Raw genomic sequence first — 22,788 nt, forward strand, 5'->3', positions numbered from 1 at the left:
AAAACCAAAGTCAAATAATAAAGAAGAAATGACATCAGAAAATCGAAACTGAGGAACCCCATTTGAGCACAACACTGAACTCTGTCATTCAAAGGAAACTTACAGGTCATTTAGGGTGACAAACGTTATTCTGGTACTGCGATCAAAGAGGAGTTTATCACATGAACCTTTCTGTATAATTGACCAGGCAACATAGTGAGTAAGGTCTTTAACAGCAGCTTTCACAAATCACACAAAGGCACCTTGCTCGGTCAGCTTCATGGGTGTGTGATCCATGCAGCTGCACAGCACAGCACCTCAAGCTTAAAAGAGCCCCACACTTGGTTTAACATTCTGCCGTTGTTGTCTTGAAATTCTTAATTATTTTTTAGTAAGGGTTCCCACATCTTCATTTTGCACTGGGCATGGCAAACTACATGGCCAGTCCTGTCACCTTTCATACAACTAGGTGTTATATCAGCCCTTAAATTTGTTGTTTTAGGATGTTTCTCCTTTGGTAATATAAATTACAGTATTTGCAGAATTTATCCTACATTTTTCTGAATATAAAAAATAATTCACCACGGATATATAACATCCCCCTACCAAACCTGCCAATCTTAAATCCTGTAAATGCTAAACACAAGCAATAGCATTCTTTTATTTTAGGAAAAGAAGAGAAGCCATTATTTTTTCTCCTTTCATGTATGTTAAGCTCAAGACACCTTTCATCAGAAATAAGATATTTATTATGATGTTTTAGATATAGTTAGATGTCTTAGCTATAAAATCTGTAAATAGACTTCTGGTTTAAAATCAGTTACCCAGTTAGATGGAGTACAACTTCATCAAATGGAAGAATTTGATCTCTGAATTATGCCTTCCATGTTTATTCCCTTGAACTGATTGTCTTAAGAAATAAATTTTTAAATGTTTTCAAAGAGAAGTAAAATATGGCCATTTTGTACCTTACTCCTCCTTCAGATGTGTTATAGTTACTCCTTCATACCAGAGAGATGAACTCCTAGCCTGTTCTTTATAAATTTTTGTGCATAGTTGAACGACATCTTTCCCATATGTAACACATCAAGTAAAACAGAACTCATCAGCTGCTGTCCATATGATTGATGAAAACTGTTTCTGCATGTAATAGCACTAGAGGCCTCTGTTAGCACATCAAGTACAACACCAGAGCTGCTGTTGGAACTTGCTTGAAGGTACCATGATCCCAGCAACACTCCATTCTAGTTTAAACAACTACAATCTTCCAAACACAGTGCTAGGCATGAGAGATATATCACTGGGCAAGACATCTCAGCCTGCCTGTAGCTTAGAATCTCACGGGCAACACAGACAAACAAGTGTACAATTACTACACAGTGTATATGTGACATAGTGGAATTACAAAGGAAGGAATCAGGGAAGGTTTCCCTAAGAATGTGACATTAAAAGTTATTTTAAAATATTTAGCTTTATTATCAGTTCAGAATTTAACTTAATAAGTGAAGTTTTATTGCCAATTCAGAATAGAACTTAATATGTATGAGGTTAGAGGTGGATTTACTGTGAATTAATGACGATTAAGTTCAGGGCCCTTTACTTGCACAGGCACCTTCCAAGACTTTTTCACTAATTTTTTATTTGTAATTCTGTATTTTTTTCTTAAAGAGGGCCCCCAAACTATGTAAGATCCACAATCTACAAAACCTGGGTCCTCCTCTGCATGGGTCATACTGACTTTTGACCTCCCCATGGAGTCCCTTTCAGAATGACAGGCTCACACAGCTGTATGCTGTAGGCTAACGGTAGTTCCATTTTACTACCTCATGGACTCATGAAGAGAACAGGACTAGTTTAGTTTTAGTTTGCAAACATTTTCACGTTCAGCTAAATTTTCTCAGACTAAACTCTTCCTGAGCTCGAAGTCATAGTGCTAATTCAAGCCTTTCTCCTACTGAAAGCATACAAGAGCAGGAGGGCATGCATTTTCATGTTGATCCTAGAACCAAAGAGAGGGAAACGGTAAAAGGAGAAAAAGGCGTGCAGGGAAAGAAAAAGTCATTAGACTGTAGCTCCTCTCTTGAACTTCTCACTTCTTGGTCCCACCCCACAGCTCAAGATTGCTTGAGCTTTCAAGACAACCTCCCTGGAGGGAAGGAAATATAATTTGCCTATTCTTCTCTAGAAGTATTTCCCTCTAATATCACAGGTTTCCTTTATAACAGTGACAGAGAACAACAGGATTGCTGTATAGGTGAAACTGTGTTTTAGGGGATGTGGTGTAATAAAATGCTTTTTAATCAAAGGAGTACGTACAGATAACAAAAATTATTTCAAGCATCATTTTTAGTAAGCTCATCTGCTTTATTTAATGATGAAGTGATCTATAAATAACAATGAAATTTATAAATAAAATTTTTCTTTATAAAAAACAATTGGAAACAATAAAAATAACAAAAATAGAACAGGAAGAGTAAATTCTTGGAGCATTCAGCAACCACCTTTATTCTATGAAAGTTCACGTAACTAAAGGTGGGTTTAAAGATGCCTGGAATTCTTCTGCCATCAAACGCTAACATTTCCACCAGATAAAGCAGTGTTTAGGAACTGCAAGTTAAAGAAATTCAATTCACATGATGCCATGTCCAGCAAAATTTATTTTGATTTATTCTGAATAGACACGCAAATAAATCTTTTCATCACATATAGACTAAAGAAGACTGCCATGAGACTTAAATATAATTATTATAACACAAGGTAAGGTAAATTTTAAAATGTATTAGCACAATGGCTTAGAAAAAGTCACTTCAAAGCTACACAATTCATCTGGTAACCACTAACAGGTCACACTGTCCCAAATCAAGAGCACAAAGTTCTCAAACTACTAGGAAAAAATTCTTTGGAAGCTATTATGACATGACACAAAAGCTGTAAAAATAATAATATGATAATATTCTCATAGAGGAAAAATGACAGCAGGCAGCAGGCTGCATTCTTAGCTGATGCTGAGGGACCTTTAGCTAGGTAGCATAAAATTATCTTTGCAAAGGATTTTCTCATATAAATTTGGAAGTTTTATCAGATATAGTTCCGGGCTCTTTATCTGCACCTAGGCAGAATGCAGATAATAAATTTTCATCTTTTGAAATAGTGCAGCCTTTAAATAGTTGTATTTTTGTAGCATCTAAGAAAAACTGTCTGGACAACACATTTCGGGTATGATTATGCACTTTTAGCACGTTCAGTTTCAATGGAAATGTGCCTTCTCAAAAACTTAAACTTTCCTTTGTTCTCCCATAAACCAGAACACTTACAAGACGTCAACAGCACCTTGTAGTAAACAGTGAAATTGTGTATATTCTTTCAAAAACTGTCTTAAGAAACTTTATTCAAATAATTGGATTCTAAAGAAAACCAAAGAAAATATTCAAAAGTATTAGAAAGTTTCTATCAGAAGGTGAGAAGTCTAATTAAATTCATGGCTGCCCTAGATTAACATAAATTCACTGATCGATATTTTGAATATAAAGCATTCATAACAGATTTATATGTATGCACTCTACTAACCTTCTCTCTCTACTTGAATGCCTGGCCCTTCAAAGGCAAAATGTACAAAATTATCCTAATCTTCTACACATCTCCTGCCAGAAACCTCCTCTCCTTGCATATCACTAACAGGTCTCCCTCTTTCCACCTTTACTTCCCTCCAAGCTATAGCCAGAATGAACTTCCCTCAAACACAAATCTGATTATGTCATTGCTCTATTTGAAACTCTCCAAATGTTTCCAGTTGCCCTTCATTCACCTGCATTTGGCTCACAATGAACTTTGAGATTTGGGCACAGGTTACACACCCGCTGCATCACTCTCCACTTCTTGTCCCATAGTCTAGGCTGTGACCAGCCAAGCTGAATTGCTCTGAATTCCACAGATGTATCCAGATGTCTCTCACCTTGTCCAAAAAAATCTTTCCCCAATACAACCCCCTTCTCCTTCTGCTTAAATCTCACTTGCACTGAAGTCCTAGACTAGCTTAGGTTCCCACAGTAGTCCATATTTCCTTTCTCATCAACCCTACCTTACCAAACATTATTACTGTTCTATCGTTGGGGGGAGTGGGCGAAATGCTTCTTCTCTACTCCTGAAGTTTCTCTCACATGGAAGGAGGACTACCAGTGTGACACTCTAACTCTTTCCCCATAGAAGAAGGAAAGACTGACCTGGGCAACACAGGTCAGTGTTTTAAAGGGGCAACACAGACTCTCTTTCCTTTTTCTTCCTGGGAGCCATTTTACCTACAGGGAACATATGCTTTGCTTCTCAGTGCTGTATGCCTCACAGGGGCCAGGGGCTCCTCTTTGTGGAGGGGCCTGCAGGTGCCCACCCCTCCAGGAACACTATGAGTAAATCTCTCATAGTATTAGAAAGCCCACTTGCTCCTTGATACAAGCTGCACACGCTAACACCAGCTTTGTCAGTATAAAGGTGATATTTTTGTTTCTCATCCTCCATACTCTCTTCTTTCATTTCTCACTTCATTTAGAAATCAGGCAGGGACAGTGAGTGATTTTATTGGGAACACTCAACCCCCCAAATTATAATTAATTATGTGCTATCTTTGGTAATAATCTATAAATTCTAGAAAGACAAGCATTATATGTCTGGTTTGTTGTTATAGTCCTACATAACCCAGCAAGTGCCTGGCCAGCAGTAGGTGCTTCATAAATTGTTGTTTATTGAATAAATAAATAAATAAACAGATGCCATTCTTCCCTATTATCCACTATTCTGGCACTGCTATTACTACCAATTAAGTCGTAGCTACTCTTAACATATTTCTTACTTCCAAACCCATCCAACATTTTCTATCTAATAAATTTTAGACTCTTGACATCAATCTGATATACTTTTTAAAATTCCTATTAATAGCATTTTATTTAAATAAACCCTAAATTGGAAACCAATCAGCTAGCACACTAAAGATTCACTAATTTGAAGATCAATTTCATCCATTCGTTCACTGTAGAAAAATCACACGCTATACATATATATAATCAGTTATACATATATATGTATAACTGAATCACTGTACTGTATACCTGAAACTAACACAACATTGTAAGTCAATTATACTTAAATTTAAAAAAATCTATAATTTTATGCTGAAATCTAACAGGAAAATACAAATCATATAATAAAAATATCTGTCAGGAAATGTTTTTTCTTGTAAAGTATTTGTTATTTTAAGTGGAGAATGCCTGCATAAACTAATTTGTGGCAACTTCATTTTTATTCATTCAATTATATTTAAAAGTCCATGTATATGCATGAATACATAATTAAACATTCTTGTAAGATTTTTCTCTACACTTGAAGAAAATGTATATATATTCTCAAAATTTCAGAATTATGATGCTACTGCATAAAACATAGTAAAGGATTATATGTCAATATCTTCCTTTTGTATTTATGACAAAAGGAAAAGCATTCCACAAAGAATTGTAAATGAAGATCTAACTCATACAGGATAGGAACAAAATGTGCAATAAGCAGAAGTCTTTTGGGATGTATTTTTAAGCAGGAGGTTTTGAAAACTCCAAATTTAGCTTCATAAAAAGAGGTAGTGCAAGTGTGAAGCATGTGGTCATGTTGGCATACTCTGTGTATAACTTCTCTCTTTACCTATATAAGGATATAATAAAGCTGCAGAAATGTGCAAAGCAGAAATCCTCCAGTTCTGTTTATTCACTTTCAGTCAGGTAGTAAAATATCCTAGTGTTCCATGAAGAAATCTTCAAAATACAATACCAAAATAGGCTGCTAAAGAGAAATCAACAACTTCTCTATTTAGATACAGAGCAGTTTAAAGGAAAGGGTTGGTGGGGTTTTTGTTCTTCAGTTTTTTTTTTTTTTTAAGCCAACTATATCTGCAAGGGTCAGTAAGTTTTACTAAATTACTGAGGGGGGGCATTCAATGTCCTTCATCTTTCTCCATTTCATTTCTTCTTCATTATCGTTTCTCCTCTTTCTGGCTCCCTTTGGCCTTCTTTCACTACTATAATTACTTTCCAGCCTCATATTTCTTTTTGAAATTCAATTTCTAAGACACTCTCCATTCACTTCTAATTCTACAGTCTTTGGTAATGCTTTGTGAAGAAAATGTAAACTAAGGCCTCCTTTCTCTTGGTTTTCTGAGACACAGCAGCAATGGAAAGAATAGCAAAGAGTTTCTAGGTGTGATGTGTGTGTGATGTTACTGTGGTCCTCAATCCCAAGGGAATCCTGAATTCTTCCTATAACCTACATATATGGCAAAAGCATCCACAACTTGGAGAAAAAAAGTCAAACCTGTTCACGTAGAACTACTTGTGCTGACAATTTAAATGTGAAATTCTGACTATTTTAATGGTTCTATGTGACTTTCAGTTGGATTTTGAAGAATTTTGGTTCCTAGAGACCACTGTGGTTTCAAATATAATTTTCAATGGCTATGCAGAATCCAAATCAACCAATAACTATGAGCATATGAATGAATCATACAATCTACAGGAAAACTAAATTTTCAGATGCTAGTAGCTCATTAAGTAGAGTCTTCGGCCATCAAGATACTGAAACCATTCCTCACTCTCTGACACAGTATACAAAAAAAGGACATGAACTACTATAATAATCACAAGATGGAAATCAAATTAGTGAACATTAAGGATAAGTAACATACACCCACTGTCAAAATGGCAACAGTTATAACTTTGAACAAGGACCAGCACAATCAAGATCTAACCCAGGAATATACTTAAAAGAAAACGTCCAAAACTTAAATGAAGACAATCATACAACTTTACTAAAAGTGTTAATTAAAAGATATACTATTTTCCTGAATAGAATGATCAATATTGTAAAGATGCTAATTGTTCAATTAGAATTATTACAATTACAAACTATTGTAAAGGGAGAATTTGCAAACTGAATTTAACATACTGATTCTGGAAGAAAAGTATATAAGAATAGTCAAGAGGATTTTTAGAGAGAAAAATGATAATGGAGACTTTCCCTTACATATGAAAATTACTCTAAAATGAGAGTAATTTAAACAGTATAATACTAGCAAAGAAATAATATGATTATTACAATAAAAAAGAGAGTCTACAAACACGTGTATATATATAAATTTAGTATAAGATGAAAATGAAATTAAACAGATTCTTACCTCACAGTATTAAAAAAGATTAATTCCATAGCAATTATTATATTTAAAAATTTATAAATAAAATCAAAAGTAGAAACAACAAAGGAAGTTTTGTTGTTTGTTTGTTTCATTAATCTTGGGGTTAGGGAGGTATCTGACTGCCTCCTGTATTTGAATTGTGGCGCTATCGTTTAAAACTCTATAACCTTGGGCCTCCCTGGTGGCGCAGTGGTTGAGAGTCCGCCTGCCGATGCAGGGGATACGGGTTCGTGCCCCGGTCTGGGAGGATCCCATATGCCGCGGAGCGGCTGGGCCCGTGAGCCATGGCCGCTGAGCCTGCGCGTCCGGAGCCTGTGCTCCGCGGCGGGAGAGGCCACGACAGTGAGAGGCCCGCGTACCGCAAAAAAAAAAAAACTCTATAACCTTGAATAAGTTACTTACCCAAGTTACTTACCCATCACCTATAAAAGGAAGATTAACAGTATCCTATTCATAGATTTGCTGTGAGGGTTCAGTGAGAATGTGCACATGAAGTGCTTAGGTGCCCAACAAAATTAGTTGTGATTTTTATTCTTAGCATGGAAACAAAAGCCAGAAACCATAAGCAAAAAGAATGACATATGTGCATATGTCAAGTTTTAAAGTATTTTTTTGCAGCAAATATCACAATAAAAGTATAAGAAAAAAGTATGTAAATACAGTCAGCCCTCTGCATCCGCGGATGCAGAATTCCCAGATACCAAGGGCCCACTGTAGCAGGCCAATTTACACAAGGGACTTGAGCATCCACGGATTTTGGTAGCCACAGGAGTCCTGGAACCAGTCCACCTCAGATACCAAGGCACAACCATATTTACAACATATTTCAAGAATATATTAAAAGTTCCTTAAATCAATATGAAAAATAAGTACCTTAGGAAAAACGTGGCAAATGTCATAAGCTGTTCCCAAGAGAAATATAAAGGCTCACAACGTGACATTTTTTCAACCTCACTAATAATCAAAGAAACTCATTTCTTTTTTCTCTTGTGATTAGCAAAAATTGATTATTCACAGTACTGTAAAAGAGTAAGTCAAAAAAACTTTCTCATACAATACTGATTGGAGAATAAATTGGTGAAACCTTTTAGAGGAGCAGTTACCTTTCCATTAACAATTCTATTAGTATGAACTTAGCCTAAAGAAATAAAGAAGTGTGCAAAAACATACAAAACAGGTATTTCTTCACACTGCTGTTAGAACAGCAAAACAAATCAATAACCTAAGAGGTAAATCTGTAATTAATGAAGCAGGAAGTAGATCAATATTCAATAATAGATCAATAGATCAATATTCAATAAGAAAAAGCAAATTAAAGAATAGTATATGTAGTATGTAAATCAATCCTATTTAAAAGATGTATAGATAGCAATATAGATTTATGATTGCAAAGAAAAAGTTCTGGAAGAATATATATTAAACTGTAATCAGTGGTCATCTTGGTAGGGTAAGATTATAGGAAGCTTTCACTTTTCAATTTATTCCATTCAGTATTGTTTGAATACTTTTTAACATTTAAGAATTGCTTTTATAAAAATAAAAAGGGACATTTCCAATTTGTAAAAAAACAAAAGATTAAGAAACTCATATAATAATTACTCTCCTAGTTTCAGATTCTCACATAATGCTAACAGCTACCTGCCTTTTTAAGAAACCTTTTACTTAGGTTCAATAAGGTCCTTGTCAAGAATTAATATATACTTAAGTGTAAACTTCCTTTTCAAAAGAACTGCAATTAAAAGAGCCACTTATAAAGGAATTCACAAGCATGTTTCTCAGTTCTGAGTTTAATATGCAAGTAACATCTCCATTAGTACTTGAAACCAAGAATTATAACTCATAGCAGGCAGAGCATTTAAAGAAATCTTAGTAACAATAATAGGTTCAATTTAATTCAACTTTCAAGATTTTTTTATACTTTAGAAGTTAAGAAGTTTCCTACAGCTTACAAAACCTGTACTTTTCACCATAATTTTTAGGAGAGTCATTTCTTATCATTAATAGTAAACTAACCTGTTTTTTCAGAAACTACAGTTATGTGGAAAATTCATGATTATTACAGTAGAAATAAAACTTGATAGTCTTTTTCATCAATGAAGAGCATTAGAATCTTCTTAAGATCAAATGTTTTGCATTTTCCATGGTTTTTAACATTTTTACTAAAGCACGCTATTACTATATTTAAATATGGAAGGCCACCACCAAATTTAGTGAAGAATTTCACTTCCTCAGGAAGCAGAGGAACAGCCCTATGACCAGATACTATACCTCACAGTAAGAATTAAGTCGGACTCCTCCAAGGGAGACTAACTTCCTTATCTCTATGGCACAAAAAATGAACAATACCATTCTTAGTTTAGGGTTCATTCCTCCTGCCAAAAGTTGTGCAGCTCCATATTCTCTTAGGAAGCATCATGTTACAAAGCAGAGCATTCTGCACCAACACTCACTAGATGTCTAATTTTGAGAAAGGTTAGTGTATATATCAGTAAATGGGAATAATATCACCTGCTTTATAAGGATGTGTGGAGACTAAATGGGATGCTGAGGCTAACATGTATAATACAACACAGGGGCTCAAAAATTGCTATTTCCTTTCCAGCTTATCTGCAGTCATGGTAATTCACAGTGAGCACACCAAGAAAGAAAACAAATTGTGAAATATTACAGTAATTATAACTGTATAATTACATAATTGTCAAAGCATACTTTTTCCTGGCCTACTTGAAAAATAAAGTGCTAAAAAAAAAGTGCAGTCAACCAAAGGTAAATAACCATTAACCAACCATCTCACATTTTAATTTCCTTTTTTTTTTCCTTTTAAACAATATATTCATAAGGGAATAACAAGAGAACACCACTGGAAGCCTCTTGAGCAGAAGAGAAGTAATGGTTCCAGTGTTTGGAATCTGATCACCGCATCCCTGGGCTGCTGAGCTGACTTTCAGCATGCATCTTCATATTTGGATTATGACAGAGACACTGCATCACTTCTCCCCAAGTCCCTCAAACACTAGTATCATCACTTCTTCTCCTGTTCCAGAAGTTTCAAGTGATGGTCTATGTCTGCTTAATCTCTTCTGCCTGATGATCAAGGTTCTCAGTATTCTGATTACACCTTCCCTATCCATACTGAATCCCAAACACAGATTCTCTACTCGAGGTTAGGTCAATTTACCTGCGGCAGAACAAGACATGGATATCAGTTTCTGTGCAGGTGTCCAGACCATCCCCACACTTAGGACACTCCTTCTCCCTTACTCTTGTGCAAGCCAATTCATTCTTCAAATACAGTTCAAAACCTGTCTTGCCCTCAGCGAAATCATGAATGTAGATGTATTTATACTTTAGAGCCAGTGCCACAGAATTTATCACACCTATCAGTTTCATTTTCATGTTCATAGTCTTAGTCTATGGTTTGCTTTCCCTGGCATCATCCTCAATTCAGAATAGAGATCATGGCAACTATGATTCTATTCTGAATCACGAAGAAAACTTTTATAATAAGTATAATAATAGCAAAATTCTTCACTAGTACAAAAATAATATTTGTCCATGCCCTCCTCTATCACATAAATTCTTGGTCAGAATTATGGCATATATTCAATATTTACATACAAATCCCTGAATTTTTCATTTTGTTTAGGTCTGACTGCTTTCCAAGAATAGCATATATTTCTGTAGTTATTCTTGTTGCTTCAAACACATATCATGCACTTGTGTGTGCCAGGCACTATGTGTATATTACATACTTTTGAAAACAATGTAGCAAAGTAGGCATTTTTACTCCTTTTTTACTGGTAAGAAAACAGAGGCAGAAAGGGCCAAGGCAACAAAGCAAGTAAGCAAGTGCTGACAGTCAACTAAGGACCTTCAGATTCCAAGGTCCCTCTGCTATTCTTCCGCCCCCCCAGCCAGTGTGTTCTTATATTACACTCCTGCTCAATGCCTCAGCCTCGTAATGACATTTAAGTTTAAAATCAATTATTATCAAAATATCAAATTAACATTTTTTGAGATCCAGAAAACTGTTAAGCAGGTTAATTTTTTTGGTACAACACTGGGAACACCAGTGATAATGAAAGTGCTGGACAGGAAATTTTTTCAAGTGCTAACAGTCATTCTATCACATGGAAATACTGAGTGCTTTTTTCTTTTTTTCCTGACTAGACAACTCTCAGTCATGCTTTAGCCCTGGATGAATGCTCTTCAACACTCACCAAATTTTGACAGATGGATGGTTACCACAACAAAAAAGCATCTTCTCACTTTTAACCCATTATTCTAGAAAATGTTCAAACAATAAAATATAAGTTTGGGAAAATTTACTAAACATCAAACTGATGAGCACTTTGAAAGTGCCTCAGTTATCCAATTATTTTCCAATATTTCCAGGTTCACTGCAGAACACTCTTATAGTGTAGGCCTAATGGAAAACTCCAATGATATATATTTTCAAAGAAAACAAAGCATAACATTTTTCAAAGAGAACTATTTACACCTTTGAAAGTAATTATGAGGATGACATACTTTTAAAACTCAAGAAAAAATACAATATACGTTCAGGAATAAGACTTTTAAAATGATTCCCCTATCTTATTGGTAATCCAAAAATTAAAATTATAACTGCAGTTAGACACTATGTTTCCTATCAGGCTCTTATTATTTTTCAAATATAATACCTAGTATCAATAAACATAGAAGAAGCCATGTACCCTTTATTATATCAATGGGAACATAAATTTGGTTCAAATTTCTAGAGAATATTTTGGTAGTATATGTATAAAGTCTTAAAACATTTATATGCCTTGACCCAGCAGTAATATTTCTAACAGTTTATTTTAGGTAAATGGTAGAAGATGTGTTCAAGGATTTATGGGCAAAAATATTTAATAAACAATTTATAATAGTCAAATACTCAAAAAAAACCTAACTATAAAACAACATTAGTAGATTAGTAAAAATAAATGATGGCATGCCCACACAATGGATGCTAAGCAAACAGATAAAGATCCTATTTTAGAACACTATTTCATAAACATAAAAAATGTTTATGATCTGCTGTTTTGTGAGAAAAGATTATATGCCCTAATTTGTTTTTTTTTAATGTTCAAGATCATATCTGCATTGGAAGGGGGAAGAAAAACCTGGAAGATCCACTGTGTGTGGAGGCTGGACTTAAGGTAATTTTTTTTTATTATTATATAAGTTTCAAGTGTAGCACTGTAGTTTAACATCTGTACACATGCAGAGTGATCACCACCACAAGTCTAGTTACCATACATCATCACACAGTTGGCCACCATTAAGAATTTTGCCCACCCCCAACTCCCTTCTCCTCTGGTAACCACTAATCTGTTCTCTGTTTCATGAGTTTGTTTTTTGTCATATTTTGCTTGTTTCTTCGCTTTGTTTTTTAGATTCTGCATATGAGTGAAGACATACAGTATTTGTCCTTCTCCTTCTGACTCATTTCACTTAGCATAATATCCTCAAGGTCCATCCATACTGTCACAAATGGCAGGATTTCATTCTTTTTTGTAACTTAGTAGTATTCCTCTGTGTGTGTGTGTGTGTGTGTGTGTGTGTGTGTGACATCTTCTTTATCCATATATCCATGAAGGCACTTAGGTTGTTTCCACATCTTGGCTATTCTAAATAATGCTACAATAAATACAGGGGTGAATAGATCTTTTCTAATTAGTGTTTTGGGGTTCTTTGGATAAATACCCAGAAGGAATAGCTGGGTCATATGGTAGTTCTATCTTAATTTTTTGAGAAATCTCCATACTGTTTCCCATAATAGCTACACTAATTTACAGTCCCACCAACATTGTACAAGGGTTCCCTTTTCTCCACATCCTCTCCAATATTTGTTATTCCATTTATTGAAAACACTGCCTTTTCTCCATTGTATGTTCTTTGCTCCTCCGTCTTTTTTTTTTTTTATTAGTTTCTGCTTTATAACAAAGTGAATCAGTCATACATATACATCTGTTCCCACATCCCTTCCCTCATGCATCTCCCTCCCTCCCACCCTCCCCATCCCACCCCTCCAGGCGGTCACAAAGCACCGAGCTGATCTCCCTGTGCTCTGCGGCTGCTTCCCACTATCTATCTACCTTACGTTTGGTAGTGTATATATGTCCATGCCTCTCTTTCCCTTTGTCACAGCTTACCCTTCCCCCTCCCCATATCCTCAAGTCCATTCTCAAGTAGGTCTGTGTCTTTATTCCCGTTTTACCCCTAGGTTCTTCATGACATTTTTTTTTTTAATTCCATATATATGTGTTAGCATACGGTATTTGTCTTTCTCTTTCTGACTTACTTCACTCTGTATGACAGACTCTAGGTCTATCCACCTCATTACAAATAGCTCAGTTTCGTTTCTTTTTATGGCTGAGTAATATTCCATTGCATATATGTGCCACAACTTCTTTATCCATTCATCCGATGATGGACACTTAGGTTGTTTCCAGCTCCGGGCTATTGTGAATAGAGCTGCAGTGAACATTTTGGTACATGTCTCTTTTTGAATTATGGTTTTCTCAGGGTATATGCCTAGTAGTGGGATTGCTGGGTCATATGGTAGTTCTATTTTTAGTTTTTTAAGGAACCTCCATACTGTTCTCCATAGTGGCTGTACCAATTCACATTCCCACCAGCAGTGCAAGAGTGTTCCCTTTTCTCCACACCCTCTCCAGCATTTATTGTTTCTAGATTTCTTGATGATGGCCATTCTGACTGGTGTGAGATGATATCTCATTGTAGTTTTGATTTGCATTTCTCTAATGATTAATGATGTTGAGCATTCTTTCATGTGTTTGTTGGCAGTCTGTATATCTTCTTTGGAGAAATGCCTATTTAAGTCTTCTGCCCATTTTTGGATTGGGTTGTTTGTTTTTTTGCTATTGAGCTGCATGAGCTGTTTATAAATTTTGGAGATTAATCCTTTGTCAGTTGCTTCATTTGCAAATATTTTCTCCCATTCTGAGGGTTGTCTTTTGGTCTTGTTTATGGTTTCCTTTGCTGTGCAAAAGCTTTGAAGTTTCATTAGGTCCCATTTGTTTATATTTGTTTTTATTTCCATTTCTCTAGGAGGTGGGTCCAAAAGGATCTTGCTGTGATTTATGTCATAGAGTGTTCTGCCTATGTTTTCCTCTAAGAGTTTGATAGTTTCTGGCCTTACATTTAGGTCTTTAATCCATTTTGAGCTTATTTTTGTGTATGGTGTTAGGGAATGATCTAATCTCATACTTTTACATGTCCCTGTCCAGTTTTCCCAGCACCACTTATTGAAGAGGCTGTCCTTTCTCTACTGTACATTCCTGCCTCCTTTATCAAAGATAAGTTGGCCATATGTGCGTGGGTTTATCTCTGGGCTTTCTATCCTGATCCACTGATCTATCTTTCTGTTTTTATGCCAGTACCACACTGTCTTAATTACTGTAGCTTTGTAGTATAGTCTGAAGTCAGGGAGCCTGATTCCTCCAGCTCCGTTTTTCGTTCTCAAGATTGCTTTGGCTATTCGGGGTCTTTTGTTTTTCCAAACAAATTTTGAAATTTTTTGTTCTAGTTCTGTGAAAAATGCCAGTGGTAGTTTGATAGGGATTGCATTGAATCTGTAGATTGCTTTGGGTAGTAGAGTCATTTTCACAATATTGATTCTTCCAATCCAGGAGCATGGTATATCTCTCCATCTATTTGTATCACCTTTAATTTCTTTCATCACTGTCTTATAATTTTCTGCATACAGGTCTTTTGTCTCCTTAGGTAGGTTTATTCCTAGATATTTTATTCTTTTTGTTGCAATGGTAAATGGGAGTGTTTTTTCATTTCATTTTCAGATTTTTCATCATTAGTGTACAGGAATGCCAGAGATTTCTGTGCATTAATTTTGTATCCTGCTACTTTACCAAATTCATTGATTAGCTCTAGTAGTTTTCTGGTAGCATCTTTAGGATTCTCTATGTATACTATCATGTCATCTGCAAACACTGACAGCTTTACTTCTTCTTTTCCAATTTGGATTCCTTTTATTTCCTTTTCTTCTCTGATTGCTGTGGCTAAAACTTCCAAACTATGTTGAATAAGAGTGGTGAGAGTGGGCAGCCTTGTCTTGTTCCTGATCTTAGTGGGAATGGTTTCAGTTTTTCACCACTGAGGACAATGTTGGCTGTGGGTTTGTCATATATGGCCTTTATTATGTTGAGGAAAGTTCCCTCTATGCCTACTTTCTGCAGGGTTTTTATCATAAATGGGTGTTGAATTTTGTCGAAAGCTTTCTCTGCATCTATTGAGATGATCATATGGTTTTTCTCCTTCAACTTGTTAATATGGTGTATCACATTGATTGATTTGCATATATTGAAGAATCCTTGCATTCCCGGAATAAACCCCACTTGATCATGGTGTATGATCCTTTTAATGTGCTGTTGCATTCTGTTTGCTAGTATTTTGTTGAGGATTTTTGCATCTATGTTCATCAGTGATATTGGCCTGTAGTTTTCTTTCTTTGTGACATCCTTGCCTGGTTTTGGTATCAAGGTGATGGTGGCCTCGTAGAATGAGTTTGGGAGTGTTCCTTCCTCTGATATTGTTTGGAAGAGTTTGAGAAGGATGGGTGTTAGCTCTTCTCTAAATGTTTGATAGAATTCGCCTGTGAAGCCATCTGGTCCTGGGCTTTTGTTTGTTCGAAGATTTTTAATCACAGTTTCAATTTCAGTGCTTGTGATTGGTCTATTCATATTTTCTATTTCTTCCTGAGTCAGTCTTGGTAGGTTGTGCATTTCTAAGAATTTGTCCATTTCTTCCAGGTTGTCCATTTTATTGGCATAGAGTTGCTTATAGTAATCTCTCATGATCTTTTGTATTTCTGCAGTGTCAGTTGTTACTTCTCCTTTTTCATTTCTAATTCTACTGATTTGAGTCTTCTCCCTTCTTTTCTTGATGAGTCTGGCTAATGGTTTGTCAATTTTGTTTATCTTCTCAAAGAACCAGCTTTTAGTTTGGTTGATCTTTGCTATCGTTTCCTTCATTTCTTTTTCATTTATTTCTGATCTGATCTTTATGATTTCTCTCCTTCTGCTAACTTTGGGATGTTTTTGTTCTTCTTTTTCTAATTGCTTTAGGTGCAGGGTCATGTTGTTTACTCGAAATGTTTCCTGTTTCTTAAGGTGGGATTGTATTGCTATAAATTTCCCCCTTAGAACTGCTTTTGCTGCGTCCCATAGGTTTTGGGTCGTCGTGTCTCCATTGTCATTTGTTTCTAGGTATTTCTTAATTTCCTCTTCGATTTCTTCAGTGATCACTTCGTTATTGAGTAGTGTATTGTTTAGCCTCCATGTGTTTGTATTTTTTACAGATCTTTTCCTGTAATTGATGTCTAGTCTCATAGCATTGTGGTCGGAAAAGATACTTGATACAATTTCAATTTTCTTAAATTTACCAAGGCTTGATTTGTGACCCAAGATATGATCTATCCTGGAGAATGTTCCATGAGCACTTGAGAAAAATGTGTATTCTGTTGTTTTTGGATGGAATGTCCTATAAATATCAATTAAGTCCATCTTGTTTAATGTATCATTTAAAGCTTGTGTTTCCTTATTTATTTTCATTTTGGATGATCTGTCCATTGGTGAAAGTGGGGTGTTAAAGTCCCCTACTATGATTGTGTTACTGTCGATTTCCCCTTTTATGGCTGTTAGTATTTGCCTTATGTATTGAGGTGCTCCTATGTTGGGTGCATAAATGTTTACAATTGTTATATCTTCTTCTTGGATCGATCCCTTTATCGTTATGTAGTGTCCTTCTTTGTCTCTTCTAATAGTCTTTATTTTAAAGTCTATTTTGTCTGATATAAGAATTGCTACTCCAGCTTTCTTTTGATTTCCATTTGCATGGAATATCTTTTTCCATCCCCTTACTTTCAATCTGTATGTGTCTCTAGGTCTGAAGTGGGTCTCTTGTAGACAGCATATATATGGGTCTTGTTTTTGTATCCATTCAGCCACTCTGTGTCTTTTGGTGGGAGCATTTAGTCCATTTACATTTAAGGTAATTATTGATATGTATGTTCCTATTCCCATTTCCTTAATGGCTTTGGGTTCGTTATTGTAGGTATAGTCCTTCTGTTGTGTTTCTTGCCTAGAGAAGTTCCTTTAGCATTTGTTGTAAAGCTGGTTTGGTGGTGCTGAACTCTCTCAGCTTTTGCTTGTCTGTAAAGGTTTTAATTTCTCCATCAAATCTGAATGAGATCCTTGCTGGGTAGAGTAATCTTGGTTGCAGGTTTCTCTCCTTCATCACTTTAATTATGTCCTGCCACTCCCTTCTGGCTTGTAGAGTTTCTGCTGAGAGATCAGCTGTTAACCTGATGGGGATTCCCTTGTGTGTTATTTGTTGTTTTTCCCTTGCTGCTTTTAATATGATTTCTTTGTGTTTAATTTTTGACAGTTTGATTCATATGTGTCTTGGCGTATTTCTTCTTGGATTTATTCTGTATGGGACTCTCTGTGCCTCCTGGACTTGATTAACTATTTCCTTTCCCATATTAGGGAAGTTTTCAACTATAATCCCTTCAAATATTTTCTCAGTCCCTTTCTTTTTCTCTTCTTCTTCTGGAACCCCTATAATTCGAATGTTGGTGCGTTTAATGTTGTGCCAGAGGTCTCTGAGACTGTCCTCTGTTCTTTTCATTCTTTTTTCTTTATTTTGCTCTGCATCAGTTATTTCCACTATTTTATCTTCCACCTCACTTATCCATTCTTCTGCCTCAGTTATTCTGCTATTGATCCCATCTAGAGTATTTTTCATTTCAGTTATTGTGTTTTTAATCGATGCTTGATTCATCTTTAGTTCTTCTAGGTCCTTGCTAACTGTTTCTTGCATACTGTCTATTCTATTTCCAAGATTTTGGATCTGGGAAATAGAATCTTGGATCAGCTTTACTATCATTATTCTGAATTCTTTTTCAGGTAGACTGCCTATTACCTCTTCATTTGTTAGGTCTGGTAGGTTTTTATCTTGCTCCTTCATCTGCTGTGTGTTTTTCTGCTTTCTCATTTTGCTTATGTTACTGTGTTTGGGGTCTCCTTTTTGCAGGCTGCAGATTCGTAGTTCCCGTTGTTTTTGGTGTCTGTCCCCCGTGGCTAAGGTTGTTTCAGTAGGTTGTGTAGGCTTCTTGGTGGGGGGGACTAATGCCTGTGTTCTGGTGGTTGAGGCTCGATCTTGTCTTTCTGGTGGACAGGTCCACGTCTGGTGGTGTGTTTTGGGGTGCCTGTGGCCTTATTATGTTTTTAGGTAGCCTCTCTGCTAATGGGTGGGGTTGTGTTCCTGCCTTGCTAGTTGCTTGGCATAGGGTGACCAGCACTGTAGCTTGCTGGTCGTTGACTGAAGCTGGGTGCTGGTGTTGAGATGGAGATCCCTGGGAGATTTTCGCTGCTTGATATTATATGGAGCTGGGAGGTCTCTTGTGGACCCGTGTCCTGAAGTTGGCTCTCCCACTTCAGAGGCACAGCACTAACTCCTGGCTGCAGCACCAAGAGCCTTTCATCCACCCGGCTCAGAATAACAGTGAGAAAAAGTAGAAAGAAATAATTAGTAGAAGAAAGAAAGAGAGATTGAAAGAAAGGAAGAAGGGAAGAAAGGAAGGAAGGAAGAAAGAAAGAAAGGAGGGAGGAAGGATGGAAAGAAAGAAGGAAAGAAAGGAGGGAGGGAGGGAGGAATGAAAGCAAAAGGAAGAGTGAATGGAAGAAGGGAGGGAGGGAGGGAGGAAGGAAAGAAAGAAAGAAAGACAGGAGGGAGGGAGGGAGGGAGGAAGGAAAGAAAAAGAAAGTGGAAAGAAGAAGGGTGGGAGGGAGGGAGGGATGGAGGAAAGAAAAAGAAAGAAGGAAAGGAGGAGCGGAGGGAGGGAGGGAGGAAGGGAAGGGAGGAAAAAAGAAAGAGCAGGTAAAGTAAAATAGAATAAAGTATGAAATATAGTAGCGTTATTAAAATTAAAAAGTAATTATTGAAAAAAAACACGGACCGATAGAACCCTGGGACATATGGTGGAAGCAAAGCTATACAGAGAGAATCTTACACAGAAGATTACACATACACATTCACAAAAAGAGAGCAGGGGGAAAAATCAAAAATCTTGCTCTCCAAGTCCACCTCCTCGATTTGGGATAATTCGTTGTAAAAAGAGGAAAAGGGCGAAAAGTCTGAAATCTTGCTAAGTCCACCTCCTTAATTTGAGATAATTCGTTGTAAAAAGAGGAAAAAAGGGGGGAAAGTCTTAAATCTTGTCCTCAAAGTCCACTTCCTCAATTTGGGATGATTCGCTGTCCATTCATGCACTCCACAGACGCAGGGCACATCAAATGGACCGTGGAGCTTTAATCCGCTGCCTCCGAGGCTGCACAGAGAGATTTCCCTGTCTCTGCTCTCACAACTCCTGGGTCTCAGCCTTGGACCTGGCCCCGCCTCTGCGCGTAGGTCGCCGGAGGGCATCCGTTCTTCGCTCAGACAGGACGGGTTTAAAGGAGCCGCTGATTCGGGGGCTCTGGCTCACTCAGGCAGAGGGGAGGGAGGGGAATGCCCTCTCCTCGCGCACCAGGCAACAAAAGGGAAAAAAGTCTCTTGCCTCTCCGGTAGCTCCAGACCCTTTCCCCGGACTCCCTCCGGGCTAACACTAACCCCTTCAGGGTCTCTTCCTGCCGCCAGCCCCAGTCCTCGCCCTGCGCTCCGACTGAAAGCCGATACCCGAGCCTCAGCTCCCAGCCCCGCCCGCCCTGGCGGCCGAGCAGACAAGCCTCTCGGGCTGGTGTGTTCCTGAGGGCACCGATCCTCTGTGCCAAAATCTCTCTGCTTTGCCCTCCACACCCCTGTTGCTGTGCTCTCCTCCGCTACTCCGAAGCTTTCCCCCTCCGCCACCTGCAGTCTCCGCCCTCGAAGGGGCTTGTAGTGTGTAGAAACCTTCCCTCCTTCACGGCTCCCTCCCACTGGTGCAGGTCCCGTCCATATCCTATTGTCTCTGTTTATTCTTTTTTTCTTTTGACCTACCCAGGTATGTGGGGAGTTTCTTGCCTTTTGGGGGGTCTGAGGTCTTCTGTCAGCGTTCAGTAGGTGTTCTGTTGGAGTTGTTCCACGTGTAGATGAATTTCTGATGTATCTGTGGGGAGGAAGGTGATCTCCACGTCTTACTCTTCCGCCATCTTCCTCCGGCTCTCTGCTCCTCTGTCTTAGATTAATTGTCCATATATTGTCCATATATGTGTGGGTTTATTTCTTGGCTCTCAATTATGTTCCATCGATCCATGTGTGTTTTTGTGCCAGTACTGTATTGTTTTGATTACTACAGCTTTGTAGTATAATTTGAAATCAGGGAGTGTGATACCTCCAGCTTTGTTTTTTCCCAAGATTATTTTGGCTATTTGGGGTCTTTTGTGATTCCATACAAATTTTAGAATTAATTGTTCTAGTACTGTGAAATATGCCATTGGCATTTTGATAGGGCTTGCATTGAATCTGTAGATGGCTTTGGGTTAGAATGGAACTTTATTTTTTTTTAATTTTTTTAAGAGCAATTTTTAAATTTTATTTAAAAATTTTTTTTGGCCGTGCCACATGGCATGTGGGATCTTAGTTCCCTGACCAGGGATTGAACCCGGTCCTGCTGCATCTGAAGCACAGAGTCCTAACCACTGGACCACCAGGGAAATCCCTAGAATGGACCTTTTAACAACATTAATATTCCAATTCATGAGCTTGAAATATCGTTCCACTTTTTGGTGTCTTCTTCAATTTTTTTCACCAGTGCCAGAGCTTTCAGTGTAAAGGTCTTTCACCTCCTTGGTTAAATTTATTCCTAGGTATTTTCTTCTTTTTTGATGCAATTACAAATGGGGTTGTTTTCTTAATTTATCTTTCTGATAGTTCATTATGAGTGTATAGAAATGCAACAGGTTTCTGTAGACTGATTTTGCATCCTGCAACTTTGTTAAATTCACTTATTAGTCCTAATAGTTTTTTGGTGGCATCTTTAGGGTTTTCTATATACAGTGTCATGTCATTTGCAAATAATGACTGTTTTACTTCTTCATTTCTGATTTAGATGTCTTTTATTTATTTTCCTTAACCTAATTGCTGTGGCTAGAACTTTTAATACTATGTTGGATAAAAGCAGTGAGGGTAGGCATCCTTGTCTCATTCCTGATCTTGGAGGAAATGCTTTCAGCTTTTTGCCACTGAGTATGATGTTAGCTATGAGTTTGTCATATATAGCCTTTGTTATGTTGAGGTATGTTCTCTCCATACCAACTTTGTTGAGAGTTTTTATCATAAACTGATGTTGAATTTTGCCAAATACTTTTTCTGCATCTATTGAGATGACCATATGATTTTTACCCTTCATTCTCTTAATGTGATGTATCACATTAATTGATTTGCAGATGTTGAACCATCTTTGCATCATTTGAATAAATCCCACTTGATAATGGTGTACAATCCTTTTATATATCATTAGATTTGGTTTGTTAATATCTTGTTGAGAAGTTTTGCATCTATTCTTCTCAGGGGTAATGGCCTGTAATTTTCCTTTTTTGCAGTGTTCTTCTCCGATTTTGGTATCAGGGTAATGCTGGCTTTGTAAAATGCATTTGGAAGATTTCCTTCTCCTTCAAATTTTTGGAAGAGTTTGAGAAAAACAGATAATAAATCTTTTTTTAATGTTTTGTAGAATTTGCCAATGAAGGCATCTGGTCATGGGCTTTTGTTTGTTGGCTCTTGTTTTTTATACATTCAGCTACTTTATCTCTTTTGATTGGTGAATTTAGACCATTTACATTTAAATTAATTATTGATAGGTATGTACTTAACTGCCATTTTGTCATTGTTTTCTGGCTATTTTGTGGTTCCTCTCTGTTCCTTTCTTTTTCTCTTTCTCTCTTCCTTTGCATTTTGGTGATTTTCTTTAGCGTTATGTTTAGATTCCTTTCTCATTTTCTTTTGTGCATTTATTAGAAGTTTTTTCCTTGTGGTTACTGTGAGGTTCACGTATAATATCCTTTGTCTTATTCTTTTGACTGGAACATATTACTCTACCTCTTCATTTTGCCTAATTCTCTGTGTTTGTGTCTATGTATTAGGTAAATCAGCTACCTGTCCCAGTATTGAAGGAGAGATTTATGTAGGAGATGTCCTATGGAGCTCAAAAGCTCAATCTCGCTTGGCCACCAGAGCCAGGCATTCAAGGGGTGTCTTCTATGTGGACTATGTGAGCCTTCCTGTTGTGGTGAGGCATGTCTGCTGCCAAGCACTGGTGGGTGAAGCTGGCTCCCAGAAATAGTTGCAGGGTCCAGCCATGGCGACTGCTGGGTGTTGATGCATGGGGCTTGCAAGCAGAACGGCTGTGGGGCGGGTCTGCAGCTGCTGCTGCCAGGTGCTGGTGGGTGGGCTTAAGGCCTTGCAGGCCCTGCCAAGGCACAGGGGTGGGCACGGCTCTTAGTGGGGTGTGCCTACTGGCATTAATAGGTTAGACAGAGAATTCCAAAATGGTGCCCGCCAGTGCTGGTATTAGCAGGATAGCCTGAGATCACAAAAAT

Source organism: Hyperoodon ampullatus, assembly GCF_949752795.1.
Source record: "Hyperoodon ampullatus genome assembly, chromosome: 9".
NCBI classification, from domain to species: domain Eukaryota; kingdom Metazoa; phylum Chordata; class Mammalia; order Artiodactyla; family Ziphiidae; genus Hyperoodon; species Hyperoodon ampullatus.